At 37.1% G+C, this 18,289-nt stretch overlaps 1 pseudogene; it reads left to right on the top strand.

The window, feature by feature from the left end:
- The first annotated feature begins 2,258 nt into the window (after positions 1-2,258).
- LOC105552788 lies at positions 2,259-3,145 on the top strand (annotated as a pseudogene).
- Positions 3,146-18,289: the final 15,144 nt, after the last annotated feature.

Here is an 18,289-nt window from a genome sequence, read left to right as displayed (position 1 = left end):
AAAAAAAAAAAAATAGGACAGCAACATTGATTATCAGTAAATTTGGGACACAACTGGAATTAGAAGAATTAGAAGGATAAAAGTTACAACTCACCAGTGGAGCTGACCTCCAATAATAACAAACAATTTAAAACTCAGAGTCCAGGGGAGTTTTGTTAACCTTGTCTTATTTTTTGGTAGGAGAGTAGAGATGGCAACATAGGATCTTAAACATCATGGAGAAGTTAGTTGCTCGATGGGAAAATCAAGAGCAGGCAAACACTTCATGTTAAATCCCAGGGAAAATATTGGTACTCCCTTGGTACAAGGTCATCAATAACTCGCCTGGGACACAGCAGACACCATCATACATAGAAGTGTTGAATTTTTCAAATTTCAACTTTCAAAGAAAAAGATGAAAGTTTCTGTCTCCTTGTGGGCACTGAAGCATATGTCTAAAAGTCATTCGGGGAGACAGGTGTAACTGTTATCTACCTGCAAAGATGAAATTGGTGATGGGTGTAAATAAAAGGACACCCATTAAAAATGTCGAGAGAAAGTCACTGCCAGGTAAAATATAAGAAAATGGTGCATTTTTTAATTTACTCATTATCCTCATTTAGGATAACTGTATGAGGAAAATATAAACCCAGACCTATGGGAAACATTCACATTTTAAACTGGCTTAAAGCACTGGGATAACACAGTGAAGAGCCACACTGATTGATTCACTCATAATTAGAGTCTGAAAAGCAGGCTGTAATTGCCAAGATGCTCTTAAGCATGTTTACTTTCTGTTGGGGACTAAGAAAGGAGATGTAAACATGGTAATTAAAGGGTTATTTTTTGTCCTTCGTATTAAAAAATGTTATTCAAAAACAACTTGATTTGTATGTGATTGGAATAAAATATTGAAATTTTTTATTTTCTCCTGCACTAAAGGGGATTATTGGTATAGGTAATTGACCACACATATAATTACTATCACAACAGGGGCTAGTGTTTGATAAAGCCAGTGCCTCAGCCATGATCTGTGTGCTGAAGTTCACCTTCATTCCCTCAGGTTTATGCTGTGCAGCTTCCTAACCCATTTAAAGTCAAACATTGATAGTTCTCTATCATACAGCGTGTTAACATTCAAAGTGCACGCCTGGGTCCTAGAATAACAGCTACAGATTTAGTTGTTTCTACTGAGACCAATTTGTCTTCGTAATTATATCTATGTTTGGTCTTTGCTATGGTCTGAATGTTAGTGTTCCCCCTAAAGTCATGTGTTGAAACCTAATACCCAATGTTGCAGTATCAAGAGGCAGGAATTGATTAGGTCATGGGGGCTCCACCTTCACAAATGGAATTAGTACCTTTATAAAGGAGGATGGGGCAAGGTCTGTTGACCCTTCTGCTATGTGAGGATGCAGCAGAAGTTGCCGCCTTTGAAGAACAGAGCAAGCCCTCACTAGACACTGAATTTGCTGGTACCTTGATATTAGGATTCCCAGCATTCAGAACTGTGAGCAATAAATTTCTGTTTTTTTAATCAATTAACAAGTCTAGGGCATTTTGTTATAGCAGCTCAGATAGACTAAGACAGTCTTAATCTTTAGACATTAGGAGGGCAGGAAATTATGTGAAGAAAGAAATCCGGATAGTTCAATAGATACACATTTAACCCTTGAACAATGCAGGGGTAAAGAATGTCAGATCCTATGCAGTCAGATGTTGAAAACCTGCCTATAACTTTATGACTCCCTGAAAACTTAAGTACTGATAACCTACTGTTGACCAGAGGCCTTACTCATAACATAAGACGTATTTTGTAAGTTATGGTTACATACTGTATTTGTAAAACGAAGTAAGCTAGAGAAAAGCTTTTTAAGAAAATCATAAGGAAAAGAAAATATGTTTCCTATTCATTAAGTGGTAGTGGATCATTATAAAGGTCTTCATCCTTATCATCTTCACGCTGAGTGGGTGGAGGAGGAGAAGGAAGAGGAGGGGTGGTTCTTGCTGTCTCAGGGGTGGCAGAGGCAGAAGAAAATCCTTGCTTAAGTGGAGTCCTGGCAGGTATAGGCAGAAGGAGGAGGTGGGGTTGCAGACACTGGGGTGGTCATCAGCTGCTCATTGGCGCTCCTGGATTTTGTTTGACCCATGCCTCCTCTCCACCTGGAAACATAAGGAGACTTTGATGTCTTTGACGTCCAGAGGGAGCTGCTGCCACCATAGTTCCAAGCTTGAAGTCACTAGGACTTCTCTCAAACTTATGTGCTGAGAAGGCTCAGATGTTGGCCTCAGCTCTTAGGCTGAACTGAGCAGATCCACCCACGAAAACTTTATGTATTGAAACAAAGAAAGGAGTCCATCAGAAAGCAACACCTATAATCCTGGGCTTGGCAGCAAGGATGAGAATAGATAGTGGAAATCCTGCAATCTGAAAAGCAGACTGACGGGTGAAAAAGAAGCTGAAGACGCATGGCATTCTAGCCCCCTAATCTAGAAATGTTAGTAAGAGCCAACAACTGCTTAATCGAAGACCAAGGACCAGAATTCCCAGGTGAAAATCATTTACTAAAAAAAAAAAAAAAAAAGAAGAAGCCGAGCAGGGTGGCTCACGCCTGTAATCCCATCACTTTGGGAGGCCGAAGTAGGTGGATCACTTGAAGTCAGGAGTTCGAGACCAACCTGGCCAACGTGGTGGAACCCAGTCTCAACTAAAAATGCAAAATCAGCCGGTTGTTTTGGTGGGCACCTGTAATCCCAGCTACTCAGGAAGCTGAGGTAGGAGAATCGCTTGAACTCTGGTGGCGGAGATTGCAGTGAGCCGAGATTGTGCCACTGCATTACAGTATGGGCAACAGAGCAAGATTCCATCTCAAAAAAAAGAAAAAAAAAGGACATAGTTATAGCTTGTGGGCAGCTGCATAGCATGCCATGCGAAGAAGAACAAAATTTTTCAAATAATCAAGATTGGAACTCTGGCTTATCAGGTCTCATCTTACTTTTCAAATTTCTAGCTAAGCAGATCTATGCTGGAGCCACATTTACTGAGCTACCATCACCAAGTGTTGTTCCCAAACCACCAAGCTGCTGAGTTCCTATTTCGTTTAATCCTTCTGATAAAGAAATAATGACATTTCAACTTAAAACCTTACTTAAAATACAGGTATAAGATAAAGTCCTAATGTTTAAATTTTTTTATGGTTACAGATAGTTGTCAATTGGTCTGAAATTCACTAGGGAATTAATCTATTTGTGTAGAACTGCTAATTAATGTAAAAATACAGTTAGATTTCATCTCATTGGTTTATGGATTGTGTACACTGTCATGCAATGGTAATATCAGCGTAACTTTAACTAAATTCATAGTAGTACTTGGTATTAAGTGTTCTCAACTGAGTAACTTTTAAGTGAAACCATTCAAGTTTAGATCTGAGTGGGAGGGGGTAAAGGAATCAACTTTTTCTATTGATTGTTGGGGTAAAATAGTAATTTAAGTTATCATCCATGAGCCAGTAGATTGTCCGAATGTGAATCATATTATAAGCGTCTAGCTAAGTGATACAAGATCAGAGAACTAAGTCTCAAGACCTAGGTAATCGAGAACTAGGTTAATTGTGTGAAAGTTTAGTGTACTAGAACCCAAGCCAGTAATACGCCAACAACCTGATGCACTGCCAGAAGAAAATGTGAAATTGTCTTCATATTTGCATTTTAGTATGTTGTACATTGGTAATGTTAAAAAGGGCTCTTGGGACTTATTTGAATGAAGCATAAAATACACCAATGGTTCTGTTTCTCAGGTACAGTGGATATAGGTATCTGCCAACAAATACACCAAAATTATGTTTTACAGAAACAGTATTTAATGGCTACTCACTAACTTTCAAAATACACTTTTGTATCACAGCACTGCAGAGCCATTCTGATAGTGATCTGCCCTCATCATTCCTGCCAAGCTTGCTTTAGGGAATTGGATAACGTGCAAGTTTTAAGTACCTAGGGAAGAGAGAGCCATGTAAATAGATGTAACTTGTAGCATATGTAAAGCCTTTATCCTACAAAAATGCAATATTTTAATATGGATTTGCTAAATGTAAGACCCTGGACTGTTTGTTATACTATGACCTAATTCTAAAAGTTCAAAATAATTTGTTTTTAAAATTTCCCCTTGTCTTAAAGTGCTAGTATACACACACACACACACACACACACACACACACACACACACACATATATGTTATAATTTTATAATTGATTTGGTTGTAAATTATATTTCAAAGTAAATCCTTGTAATAAGTTTTATAACTAAAAAGTTTTAAAGCTGCTGAAACATAATTTTTAAGAGATGTTAAATGCAGTATAGGCCTGTTTTTATTTTCCTTCTCTAAGCCCAAAGATGAACTAAAGGGTTTCTCCAACCTTAAAAATTCTTTTTGGCTTTAATCCAGTCTTAGAATCTATGATGCAAAGGTAGTTTAGTGTGCAATATCAGTGATGTCTGTTTTTATTTGGTCAAGAGTAATTGCAACTGAGACTGAGGGGACTGCATATGCAAAAGATGTAAACTTTTGCATAATACCTTGAATAACACGTTTTACCAGCCTGAAAGGTAAACATTAAATATAAGTTAACCTCACAGCAAGTTAAAAGAAAAAAAGTACGTGGGTCAATTTAAAAATTCTGATAATTCCCTATTTTCTAATTTGGCATCTTTTTGATGTTTATAATCAGATGGCTAAGTTGTATTTTCCAAATAAATTCAGATGAAATAATATTGCCCAAGTTAAATATTGATATCCTAAAGGCAAATTTATATAGTACTTAATGTACATAATATGAAATTGAAGCATGAAATTTAAAGAATAACAGTTTTTATTCTCGCATCCCCACACACAGAAACGTGGACACTCGTGTTTCCAACCTGCATTGTTCAAGGCTCAGCTGCAGTTTCTTACAGTGCACTTACACCTAAATAGATAAAGCAGAAATATTACACATAAATATGAATAAATACATGTGTAGAGTTACTTACAAACATCATTCAGTTAGAATACTGGTGAAGCATTTGTTTTTAGATATGGTTATTTAGAGTAGAGTGTCTTTATTCCTAATTTGCATTCAGTGAATCTGAAATCCAGTTCTCAGTTGCTGCTGATAATAAAACTGTAAATCATAAACATTTGGAACAAATGAGACTTCACTATGTTTCTATTTTGCTCAGTGGCGTTATTCTATTAATTACTGTTATACAATCTGTGCAATGAAGGAGCTACAGCAGGGCCCAGAGTCCGTGGGAGTGAGAGGCGGCAGGGGATTCATACCCACAGGGAGGCTTTCTCTGCAGGCCTTTCCAGGAGTCAAAGGAGACCTGGGAGAGATCCAGAGACAGGAGGGAGCCTCTGTCTTGGCCCTGGCCTGAGGGAGGGAACAAGCAGCTGCTATGGGAACAGTAAGCAACCACATATAAATCCTCTTTCTTCTCTTATATGGAACAAATGCTTTAAACTGCTGAGGGAGGGAAGCACTCTGTCACTTCAGAGCATGGATGAAGATCCAGTAGATGTGGGCAAAGGGAATTTTAAAAATAAAAACAAACCAACCAACCTCTACCTCTAGGGAGGGATACAAAAACTTCCTGAGGTCAGATTGTGAAAACATCTCTCTTGCAAGGAAGAGGCAGAAACACTGAGAAGGCCTCTCTCTGAGTCCCAAAATCCTATCACTTGCCTAAATTTGAGGTTGAGACAGAGGAGTAGAAAGAAACTTCTCATTGCCCCCACTGGGCTAACACGAGTCAATTAGTGAGTTACTTCTGAGCAACACTGAGAGGGGGCGAGCTCCTGGAGAGAGACCTGCTGTCAGGGGCTGGCATCAAGGGTGGACCAAAGCTGAGGATGGAGCAGAAACCTTGAGGCAAAACCCTAAACACGAGAGAACACTGAAGACATTTGCAACCTTTAGTCCACTAAAGGATGACAACAGCAACAAGAAAACTGAAACCTAACTTGACGCCTAACTCAGATTAATGCTACACCTCCAACAAAAGATCTAGCTGAAGAACAGACATCCCATTTCTAGACATAATTGTTAATTACCTCATCTACATTGTCCTTCATAAAATGACTAACTTTCAACCAAAAACTACAAGATACACAAAGAAGAAAAAATTAAAAAAAAAAAGAAGAAAACTCATGAGGTAAAATGATCAGTAAAACTAGGCCTAGTTGAATAGTTCTATTAATCATCTTGATAGTGTCTGAAGAATACTATCAAATGTATACTATCAAAATGTGTATATAAAATGTATACTATCAAAATATATACTATCAAAATATATCCCAAAAAGTCCAAACGTCCTTCAGATGTTTGAATTATCCTTCAGGAATTCAAAATAACAATAATTAACCTTTTGAAGGTTGTAGTGAAAATTCCAGACAATATGCATCAACAAAAATACAAGTTTAACAGAGAGAGAGAAATTAAAGGAATCAACTGGAAATGCTATAAATGGAAAGTATGCTAGCAGAGATAAAGAATGTCTTTGAAAGATTCATTAGTAAACTTGACCCAGCTGAGGAATAATTCAGTGAACCTGAAGATAGGTAAATGCAAATTATCCAAATAAAAATACACAAAGAAAGAATCAAATATATTTTATTAAAGTATCACTCATAACAAACAATTAAGAAATATAAATAAATTTTAAATAAATGGGTATTTTCATGTTTGTAGAATTTATACTCTGGAAGTTGTAAAAGCCTCAAACTGTACAAAGAGTTTTGGGAACACACACACACACACACACAGACACACACACACACACCCCTCCCCGCAGAGGAGAAGTCCAGTTTCAACTTAGATACATACTGCTGCATTTATGTGCCAATATTTTATTTTATTTACTTTATATTATTTATTATTTTCTCCAACTTTCATTTTATTGTATAGGTAAATTACATTTCACAGAGGTTTGGTGTACAAATAATTTTGCCACTCAGTAATAAGCCTAGTACCCAATAGGTAGTTTTTTGATCTTCACCCTCTCCTCACCCTCCACCCTCAGGTAGGCTCCTGTGTCTGTTTTTATTTGTGCTCATGTGTACTTAACGTTTAGCTCTCACTTGTAAGTAAGAACATGGAGTATTTGGTTTTCTGTTCCTGTGTTAGTTTGCTTAGGATAATGGCCTCCAGCTCCATCCATGTTGCTACAAGGGACATAATCTCATTCTTTCTCATGGTTGCATAGTATTCTGTGGTGTATAAATATACCACATTTTCCTTATCCAGTCACCATTGATGGACATTTAGGTTGATTCCATGTCGTTGCTATTGTGAAGAGTTGCTACAGTGAACATACGCATGCATGTGTCTTTATGACAGAGTAGTTTATATTCCTTTGGGTATATGACCAATCATGGAATTGCCTAGTTGAATAGTAATTCTGCCTTGAGTTCTTTGAGAAATCACCAAAGTGCTGTCCACAATGGCTGAACTAATTTATATTTCCACCAGCAGTGTATAAATCTTCCCTTTCCTCTGCAACTTTGCCAGCGTCTGTTTTGTTTTAATTTAATAATAGCCATTTTGACTGGTATAAGATGGTATCTCATTGTGATTTTGATTTGCATTTCTCTAATAATAAGTGATGTGAAGCATTTGTTTCATATGCTTATTGGTCACATGTGTCTTCCTTTGAAAAATGTCTGTTCGTATCCTTTGCTCACTTTTAATGGGGTTGTTTTATTCTGGTTAATTTGTTCAAATTCCTCATAGATTCTGGATATTAGATCTGTGTTGGGTGCATAATTGGCAGATTTTTTTCCCATTCTGTAGGTGTCTATTCACGCTGTTTATAGTTTATTTTGCTGTACAATCGCTCTTTAGTTTAATTAGTTCCCACTTGTTAATTTTTGTGTTTGTTGCTATGGCTTCTGGCATCTTCATCATAAAATCTTTGCCAGGTCGTATGTCCAGAATATTTCCTAGGTTATCTTTCAGCCTTTTTATAGTTTTACATTTATATAGTTTTACAGTTTTACATTTAAGTCTTTAATACATCTTGAGTTGATTTCTTTATACAGTATAAGGGAGGGGTCCAGGTTCAATCTTCTGCATATAGCCAGCCAGTTATCCTGGCACCATTTATTGAATAGTAAATTCTCTATTGCTTGTTTTTGTCAAATTTGGGATTGATTGTTTAATTTCTATGGAATAGTATGGTTTTGAGAGATCTTTTTGATACTGGTTTTTATTTTTATTGTGCTGTGGTCCAAGAATGTAGTTGGTGTAATTTTTGTTTTAAATTTGGTGAGTATTGCTTTATGGCTGAGCATGTGGTTGATTTTCAATTATGTGCAACGTGCAGATGAAAATAATATATATTCTATTCTTGTGGGGGTGGAGTCTTCTGTAGATGTCTCTTAGGTCTATTTGGTTAAATGTTAAGGTTAGCTCCTGAATATCTGTTAGTTTTCTGCCTCCATGATCTAATACTGTCAGTGGGGTGTTGTCTTCCATTCTTATGTGTGGTTATTAAAGTCTCTTCTTAGGTCCCTAAGAACTTGTATTATGAATCTAGGTGTTCCAGTGTTGGGTGCATATTTATTTAAAATGGTTAAGTCTTGTGGAATTGAACCCTTTATTACCATGTAATACTGTTTGTGATTTTTGATCATTGTTGGTTTAAAGTCTATTTTGTCTGCAATAATAATAGAAACTCCTCCTTTTTTCTGTTTGCTTGATATATTTTCATCAAAGCCTTTACTTTGAGCCTATGGGTGTCATTGCAGGTGAGCTGGGTCTCTTAAAGACAGCATACGTTTGGTTCTTGCTTCTTTATCCAACTTGCCACTTTGTGCATTTTAAATGGGGAATTTAACCCATTTACATTTAAGGTTAACATTGATATGTGTGGATTTGATCGTGACATCATAATGTTAGCTGGGTGTTACATAGCCTTGATTCTGTAATTGCTTTTTAGTGTCAACAGTCTGTGAACTTAAGTGCATTTTTGTGGTAGCCAGCAATGGTCATAATCATCTCTTGTTTCCATGTTTAGCACTCCTTTAAGGACCTCCTGTAAGGCAAGTCTGGTAGTAATGAATTTGCTTAGCATTTGCTTGTCTGAAAATGATTTTGTTTCTCCTTCACTTAAGAAGAATAGTTTGGCTGGATATGAAATTCTTGGTTGGAATTTTATTTAGGAATGCTGAATATAAGCTCCCAGTCTCTTCTGGCTTGTAGGATTTCTGCTGAAAGATCTGATTTGTTTTTTCACTTTGACCTTGGAGAATCTGATGACTATGTGTTTTGGAGATGGTCATCTTTATACTATCTTTAAGGGGTTATCTGAATTTCCCGAATCTGAATGTCAATGTCTCTAGTGAGGTTGGGAACATTTTCATGGGCAATATCCTCAAATGTGCTTTCCAAGTTTCTTATTCTCTCTCTGTTTCTTTCAGGGACACCAGTGAGTCATAGGTTCGGTTTTGTTACATAATCCCCTATTTCTTGGCAGTTTTGTTCATTCTTTTTCATTTTTTTTCTTTATTTTTGTCTGAGTTGATTTGAAGAAGTAATCTTTGAACTCAGATTCTTTCCTCACCTTGGACTATTCTACTATCAACAATTCCAACTATCTCATGAACTTCTTGTAGTAAATTTTTCTTTTTTATTAGACTAATTTGGTTCTTAAAATGGCTATTTTATCGTTCAGCTCTTGTATCATTTTACTGGATTTCTTTGATCCTTGGATTGGGTTTCAACTTTCTCTTGAATCTTGATGATCTTCATTGCCATAAAAAATTCTAATTTCTGTATCTATCTGTCAGCCATTTCAGTGTGGTTAAGGACCATTGTTGGGGAGCCAGTGCAGTCCTTTGGAGGTAACAGTACACTCTGGCTTTTTGAGTTGCTAGCATGCTTGCACTGGTTCTTTCTCATTTATGTGGATGATGTTCCTTTAATCTTTGAAGCTACTATCCTTTGGATGGGGCTTTTTGCTTGTATAATCTTTGATGACCTTGAGGATTTCACTGTGGTATAAGTTGGGTTCAGTCAGCTGGCTTTATTTATGGATGATTTCAGGGGACCAAGGCTCAGCTCAGCCCTCCTGGACTGAATGTTCTAACACTGAGGGACTGAAACCTAGCACATGGCTTTTTTTCTCTCGTTTCTTGAGGTTAAGTATCTGCTGCACTGGAGGGACTGAGTTGTTCCCGGTCCACTGACAACAACATTTTGATGGGGGTTTCTGGCTAAAGTGCTTCACTGGGATTGCAACACCTGGGTCTGTGTGTACTGAAGGTGGTGGTTCTAGGCTGTGTGTACTGAAGGAGTGGTGGTTCTAGGCTGTCCATGCACATGCTTGCATCCGTGGTGATGAAGCAGTGGGATATGCACATGTGGGCACACACCAGTGGTGGTGGCAGTGTAGTGAGGTCTATGTGTATGCACTAGCAAAGCAGCTTGGTGAGGCTGCAGGCGTATGTATGTGGATGGGGGCCCATCTGCAGAGGCTCTCTGGTAGTCAGACGGGTTCTGCCAGTGAAGGAGCTATGGCTTCTGTGAAGTGCCCTGGCTGGGCATCTGAGTCTGTGCTGCAAGTGGGTACAGAGAAGCATGGACTCAGGGAGAGGCCAGCAGACAAGGGGATGCTCAGATCAGACTGTCCTGTCTTCGGGGCAAGATCACCCTGTTCTGTCCAAGTCTGACAGTCAACAAAGGCCAAAGCCACCTACAAGTGTGTGAATAGCTTAGGGGGTGTATGTCCCTAGCCATGCTCCACTACAGCTGTTCCCATGCTAAACCCTCTGGGCTTTACACAGGCTGAAGTCCTGTCCCTGCCAACTCTCTAAGCAGCTATCTCTGCCAGCTCAAGTGTCTGAAGTGGTCATGGGGTCTCCTGCAGCTCAGTTTCTGGAAGTCCATGGGAAGAGTGAGCCACTCCATGCCTACTTAACTCTCCCCTTCTCTTGGAGCTCCTCAGGGGCCAGGAACAAGTGCTGGTACTCAGCAACCACATTCAGGGGTCTCACATGTCTCCTTTTCCAGCCCAGGGTCTGCATTCTCTCTCTGTCCATTCTCAATGCCTTCTTTCTGATGATCTGCTCAGAGTATGATGGTCTTCCTGATGGCCTGGTCTCTCGGTGGGAGAAGCTCCTCCTGGCTGCATCTAGTTGGCCATCTTGGCTCCTCCAGTTTCTTATTTACTAATATTTTAGTTGATATTTTTGCATCGTTGCTTTACATTTTATTTGTATGTGATCCTGTTCTATTTTCCTTTTTGTTGTTGTTTTTTGTTTGTTTGTTTGTTTTTTGCATGTACTATCCTGCCACAGTTTTTCTTCTTTTAAAAATCATCCTGATCTGTTTTCTCATTTATATAAAGTCAGTGTTATATGTTCTTAAATGTTTTGGTAAAGCTTCCTTTTGAAGAAAAAGTATTTTAATCTGGTGTGTCCTTTTTTAGGGGGATATTTAAATTATTTGAAGGTATTCTTCTTTTCTAATCCTTCTAAAATCATTTTGGTAATTTAATTTTTTTTCTGTGAAAATGTCCACTTCATCAAGTTTATAAAATTTATTAGCTGAAGTTTTTTCATAGAATTATCAATATTATTATTGCTCCTGTTATTACTATTATCTTCCCCCATCCTAGAGGGTAACTGGTATGTTGTGAGTTACATGTCTGTTCTTGCTTTTTTAGCATACATGCTTAAATCATGACCTGAGCCTCTATACAGCTGCAGTTCAAAGTAGATCTGTTGACCACTGGTGAATTCTTTCTTGCTAGGACATTAGAAGTATCACAGATCTGGGTACATGGTTGGATGGATGCTTTTGCCAAGCCCAGTTGTGTGAAATCTGTCCATCTGCAATCTGTAGGTTCAGGTACAGTTAGTTTCCTGCAACCTTCTTTCCTAGGAGGGCCAATGCTTTATACAGGACCCAATTTCCAGAAGTGACCTTGGACTCCACCCCAACCTCACACCAAGCCCTCTGTGCTTCAAAATATGTCAATGTTACCTGTCCCTGCTCTCCGTTTCAGAACCTGGAACATGTTTGTCAAAACTGTGGCTTTCTGTGTGTGGTCTATGAAAGGATTGCATTGATTTGAAGATGAAAAAGTAATTTTAGGTGTATTAGATTATAATGTATTTGGATGCAGATTCCAAGAGGGAAATATTTATTAGTGTTGTGTTCCATAATCTACTCTCAATACCTAGAAATTCTCTAGAATATGGTAGGCACACATTTTAATTAGTTATTGTCTTAGTATTTCTATATCTACCCTATGTATAGGCTAGAATAGTGGTAGAATTTAAGATATGACTCACAGAAGTATTAATAAATAAACCCATAGAGGAACATTTATTTGATAAAAATTGTCCTAGAGTTTAAACATTTTGATATTTTAGTGATAATTATTCTTTTTATTATATCAGACTTCATTGTGAAGCTAATGTGACCTTTCCATCCCCCTGTTTCATGTGTGTGTAAATCCACACACCATATCGAGTGCATTTATTGAATGTATTTACATAATTTTATTATTTAATCCTCATATGTGTGTATGTCTATTGTGTGTATAAACATTGAGATGAATTATACACAAACAATTTTATTTTGCAAATGAATTAATTTGCTAGCACCAGCTAATGCCACAGCTGAATGTAAAAAGCCTTCAGTGCACAGCACCCAGACATCTCCAAACTTCTTTGTGGTTTCTACTCTACTGACTTGTTTTAGTAGTTATCTTTCCGCAGATTTAACTCCCTTCCACACTTGATGAAAGTGGTTAATCATTGATAATTGCCCTGAGTATTGTTGATTTGGGTTAATGTAACATTTGTTTGTTTTGAATGACTAAGCCAGAAGGAGGCCTCACGTGCATCAGCCTGCACCACACGGGGGACATGGGACACAGCGGATGCCAACACCGTGTCTTCTGGGAAGGTGAAGATCACCTTTAATGCACCGTGTGGGGAGGCATAAAAATAAAACCCCATCATAACAATTCTATCTGGTCTTAATGTTGTTAAATTTACAGAGAGGTTGGATGAAAGTTATAACCCACTACGTGTAAGTGAAATAAAGGAAAACTGATAGGAGATTTTTTTGACATCGTGTAAAAGAAGAAGAGAGCGGACTCTGAAGATCAATCTTTTAAAGGGTTGCTGACACTACCTTGAATAAAATGCATTTTTAGAGCCACTTAATCTTCTAAAGTAAGTTTGTGAAGTGAGGGCTTTAACATTTTAGCCTGAATGCATCACATTTTCTGAACCACACCATCCATTCTGAGAATTACCAAAGCCTGAGATACAATAGGGACAGGCCCATGATAAAAACACTTCACAGCAAAACACAAAAGAGAGTGGCACCATAGTATGTTTACTTCCTTGAATTTTCATTAGTTGAAAATTCTGGTTAAGGCCATTGAGCTTTAAATAGTATCTTATGTTATTTAATTTTTAATTTTACATATTATGTTATTCAGTTTAATTTTAATGACTCCATCCTTAGTGGTCATTATTTCTACACAAACGTATCCTTAAAAAGGTCACTTTTAAAAGTTCAAATAAAAATCTTACAGTATGCCTACTTTTTACAAAGTATAGTAGGTTAGACTGTTGCTACAGAATAACTTGTGAGTAACCAATATGAAAAAAAAATTGAATAAGGATTAATTTTGAGTTTTAGAATATCATATCATAAATATACTTATTATACCTGGGAACTTCACAATATTTTAATATCAAACATACATATGTCCATACAAATGTTGTTATTAGCCAAGGTCTCTGTCATTTCAATACATTCATCTCACAAAATTAAACTACTTTTTTTCTGTAATATCTGGTATTCATTGGTAGTAACCGTCTCTCTCAGAACTCTACATAGAGACAATTCAAAATAACACATACCATTGGCTTTTGAGCTATGCGATCACTTAGCATTGCACTTCTATTACTAGAAAGCAAAACATCATTTTATTTAACAAATAAGATATTAATCTATCTGAATTTTTGTATTAGAATGAAAATAACGCAAATTTAACACAGAAAGAAAAGAAGAGAAACTAGATGGCATCATAGAAAATATTTGGCCCAGAGAAGAGGAAATGCTAGAAATACTATTGGCCATAAAATCTTATGAAATATGAACATCAACAAATTATCACTCCCTATTAGCTGTAATGTTTTCCAACATTTTACTGTATACGCAGAGATTTAATACACTATACATAGAGTTCTATAGCTCTTCCCCCGTCAACATTATACAATTAGTTCAGCTGTAATGCAACATATGTGAACCTAAATCACCATCATATGCAAATCATACAAATAACACTCACACACACTTACACACATATACACACGTACATAGAAATACACACATAAACATACACACATACATACACATACACACACAGATTAAAGGAAAATTGGGGTCAGAGGACACCACTCAACAACTTTGGCAGTGACATTAAAAAAAAAAGTTATCTCATTAAAAGTAAAATGGTGGCGGAGTTTTGTACATGTTAAGTGATCAAATATATACATACCATAGTAAATATGGAACTTTATTTTTAAACATATCTAAGGCCGGGTGCGGTGGCTCACACCTGTAATCTAAACTTATTTGCAAAAGATGCATTTCATAAAGGACTGTTACCAAAACACACAAATAACTCTTAAAATGCAATTATGGTAAGAAAGAAATCAGATTAAAAATTTACCAAAGCCGTGAATAGACAGCTAACCAAACAAGATATACAGATTGTAGATAAGCTTATGAAAAGCTTATGAAAATTTATCTGATGATATATGATGGAAAATCATTTACATCATGATATATGATTTTACATCATACATAAATTCTAATTAATACAACAAGATATTGCTACACATGTTAGAATGGCCAAAATCCAGAACATTGACAATACCAAACCGCACAGAGGATGTGGAGCAACAGAAACTCTCATTCATTGCTGGCGGGAAGGCAAAATGGTGCAGCCACTTTGGAAGATGGTTTTCGGTTTCTCAGAAAACTAAAGAAACTTTAATATATGATTCAGCATCATGTTTTTTGGTGACTACCCAAAATAGTTGAAAATTTATGTCCACATAAAAACCTGCACACAGATGTTTAAAGCAGCTTTATGCATAATTGCCAAAATGTGGAAGCAATGAAGATGTCCTTCAGGAGGTGAATGGATAAACTGTGGTATATCCAGGCAATGGACTATTATTCAGTGCTAAAAGGAATGAGCTTTCAAGCCCTAAAAAGATATTAGAGAAAACAACATTAAAGCAGAGTTGATTACTGTATCATTTTTAGCTGCTTTGCCATAAAAGTTATTTGTAAAAACATTGTGATAATCCAAAAACAATAAATTTATGTGGTCTTTTGTTGAACATTGCCCCCTTATTTGAGGCTTTGCTTTCAGCAGTTTTAGTTGCCCACAGTCAACTTCAGTCAGAAAATATTAGATAGAAAATGTCATAAACAATTCTTAAGGTTTATGTTGCATGTTGTTCTGAGTAGCTTGATAAAATCTCGTGCTGTCCTGCCCCATGCCACTGGGCTGTGAGTCACTCCTTTGTTGGGCATCTCCATGTTGTGGACTGTACCTGCCCATGAGTCACTCAGTTGTCATCTAGGTTATCAGGTTGACAGATCCCATGAAGAAGGGTGAGTACAATAGTACAAGATGAATAAGACATTTGGAGAGAGACCACATTCACATTATTTTGATTACCATATGTATTAGTCCGTCCTCAAACTGCTATAAAGAACTATCTGAGACTGGGTAATTTATGAAGAAAAGAGGTGTCATTGACTCACAGTTCTCCAGGCTGTACAGGAAGCGTGGCTAGGAGGCCTCAGGAAGTTTACAATCATGGTGGAAGGGTGAAGGGGAAACTAGCACCTTCTTCACATGGTGGAACAGGAGACAGAGAGCAAAGGGGGAAGTGCCACACACTTTTAAACCATCAGCTCTCATCAGAACTCACTCACTATCATGAGAACAGCCAGGGGGAAATCTGCCCCCATGATCCAATCACTTTTTAACAGTTCCCTCCCCCAACATTGGGAATTACAGTTTGACATTTGGGTAGGGACACAGAGCCAAACCATATTATCATACATTGTTGTAATTGTTCTATTTTATTATTAGTTATTATTAGTCTCTTACTGTGTCCAATTTGCAAATTAAACTTCATCATAGGCATGTATGTACAGGAACAAACGTGGTCTATTTGGGTTCAGTACTATTCAGGCATTCACTGGGTGTTTTTAAATGTATCCCCTGTGAATAGGGAGTATGACTGTAAGTTATTTATAATTTCATATTATTATACATTCTTTCAGAATATCCTTATTCTAAAAACATTTACAATAATAAATGTTATACTGACACATAACATTGACATAAAAATATTCCTTTAAAATAAATTAGAATACATTATATATAATGGGTAATTTAAAATGAGCACTTTGAAGCCAATTGTAATTCTATCACCTAAAAATTATTTAAGCTCGACCGAATTACTAAACATCACCAAACCTGAATTTCTTTGTCTAGAGAATGGAGATGAAAATATTTCCTGCATTTTAATATGGTAGAGAATGGAAAGGTATGACATTTGTAAAACTGTCATGCACTCAATAAATGCTAACTGTAGGAGTACAGTCCTAAGATTTTAATAAATCTGGGTGAAGTATTAAATATTTTTAAGGTTTCCAAATTCATTTTAGCAAGTTACTTTCCAAAAGATGCGTATAAGAGAATACTTGTGGTCTAACTTTGCCAGAATATTTTAAAACAATTTGCTATTTTTAAAGATATATTTCTTTCTTTTTTATTTGCTTATGAGTGATGAATATATTTTCAGAGGATATCTCTCCTGTGGACTGAAGTTTTTCCTATTCTACCATATGCCTTTTCTTTAAAAAAAAAAAAAAAAACAAAATCATTTATATACCTTATGTTCCTAGGTTGCTGTCTTTGGGTTTAAATTTGAAAGTACCTTTAATGAATCCCTTGTCTTCCTTATTTTCTCTTGAATGCCTGATTCTTATCTCCTGCTCATGATTTTTCTTCCTTGTGTCATTTCTACTTTCTTTCACCTCTTCATTATGATGTCACAGAGCAAAAGCTGGTAAAGTTTCTGCAGGCCTCTTCTTGCTGCCTCCACTAAGGAGAACTCTGGTCTCATCCGCAATTCCTGCTTATACCACCTCCTATTCAGCCTCATGTGTTCCTAGACCAGGTCAAAGTAAATATAACCTTTATAGAAGACAATTAAATAAGCCGGCGGGGGTGGGGGGGGCAGTGGGATTTTATATCAGAATCACCTCAAGACATTTATTTGAAACATTCAAGGCTAAACTTTAAAGTGAGACAAAATATGTTGGGTTTTGAGAGTATGCAAGTCCTTTTTGCTGCGAATTTTATCCCAGCAATGTGTCTTCATTTTTCAATTATTTCATTTGTTTGAATTTTGACTTGGTTTTCTTAACATGAAATTCATCCTGCGTACAATTATCTGTCGGATGTAAGTTCTGAAGTGGGGCCACAAATCCCTTTAGTCTAAATTGTCAGAGCTTTTCACAGTGTAGAATTACCCTAGCTGACTTTTATGCAATGCACATTGCCGTCACATTCAACTTGCCATTACTTGCACGTGCCTTATTATTTTTCCCCATTATAATTACTTTCACTCTTTGCATAACCTTTTGTCTCTGGCTTTGCTGCATCTATGCATGCCCAAACTTTTGTTATGCTCAACTTAAATGTTACCTTTCATGATCTAGTTTTTTTTGTCCAGGTTCTCTGGAGGGCATAGACATAGCCAAAGGCATTTATGTTGTGACTATTTCTGTGCGATTTCTGGAAAGCAGGAGTAAGGAAGAAAAAGAATAAATCAAAACGAAGGCACTGATCTTGGATGTCCACCACCTGTTATCTCTCAGTGACACTCATTGTTCAGTCTTGTCTGATCATCTTCAAAGAAGAAACATAACTACAGTGTCTAGGGATATTCAATGGCCTGGGATGGGCTGAAGGAGAAAGGAAAACAAATGCATGTGCTCTTTTCTGCTAGCCCTAGTCACAGGTTTGGCCCACAGGGCGGTATCTCACCTCCACCCCAGGCTGCACACGCATGAGCATTAAGGCCTTCATGTCCCAGAGTCAAATGGGAAGCCTGAGGGTGGGAGGTGAGGGCATGTGGATAGGCAGAGCCATGTTTTGTTTGAGTACAATTGGATGAACTCTTTAGAGAGCAGTGATTAAAATAAG

The sequence above is a fragment of the Mandrillus leucophaeus genome, unplaced genomic scaffold (assembly GCF_000951045.1).
Source record: "Mandrillus leucophaeus isolate KB7577 unplaced genomic scaffold, Mleu.le_1.0 Scaffold574, whole genome shotgun sequence".
Lineage (NCBI taxonomy): Eukaryota > Metazoa > Chordata > Mammalia > Primates > Cercopithecidae > Mandrillus > Mandrillus leucophaeus.
Note: the sequence above shows the minus strand (reverse complement) of the source record. Positions and strands in the feature narration are given on the sequence as shown.